Source organism: Stegodyphus dumicola, chromosome 3 (genome assembly GCF_044657685.1).
Source record: "Stegodyphus dumicola isolate Sdum_Otavi_A_Nest chromosome 3, ASM4465768v1".
NCBI lineage: Eukaryota > Metazoa > Arthropoda > Arachnida > Araneae > Eresidae > Stegodyphus > Stegodyphus dumicola.
Window position 1 is genome coordinate 12237651 of NC_140770.1, and position 803 is coordinate 12238453.

Here is an 803-nt window from a genome sequence, read left to right on the forward strand (position 1 = left end):
TAGCCTTTAGAAACATCTGCAAATCCTGAATGGCAGCAGGGAGCTTACTGAGACTATGCTCGTGTCTGTAGAAGATACGTCAAGAATGAGAAGGGTTAAATTACCCTTTATTCTCACACTTTACACATTCCCGCACTTCGGGATACCAAGACCAGACCTTAGGTTCTGAAACGTAGAAAATAAGAAGTAAAACTAACTTGACTAAACTTAGAGACTTTACAATGACTAGTAACGCGAAGATTGGCCTTTCAACATCACGTATGTAGTGAGCAGAATGCAGGAAATTACAATGCGTCTTCAAGTATCAAAGAGAATTAAGTTCTGGCGGCTAATCCTTAGAATATGGTAACAGGTAGTTTGGCGACATTTTGGTAAGGCGATAAAGGTTACTAGTTAGGACTTTAGCAATAATCTGAGAAGTACACAGTTCGAATCACAGATTATTTTGTCTCAGAGAAATGAGAAATCATGAGACATGTAATGAGGACATTTTCGGGGAAAATTCCGATCGTTATTTTATCTAATAAGCAATTAGAAACAATTTCGCTGCTAAAGTGCAGAATCGCCCACTTATTTGTTTGGCTCTTTTTACAAGAGTAAGAAAATTGATTTTTGTCAATTTTCTTTGACTTTTTAAGTGAAAATAGATCGATGTGTAACATAGATAAAGTCAAGAGTGTGCGCAATGCCCTTTTTGTGCAATTCTGGGATTTTTTTTAAGTGAAAATAGGTCGACGTGTACGTGGATACCGTGTATGTGCAATTCCTAAAAAAGCAGCAAGCAGTTTGCGATTCTGCACTGT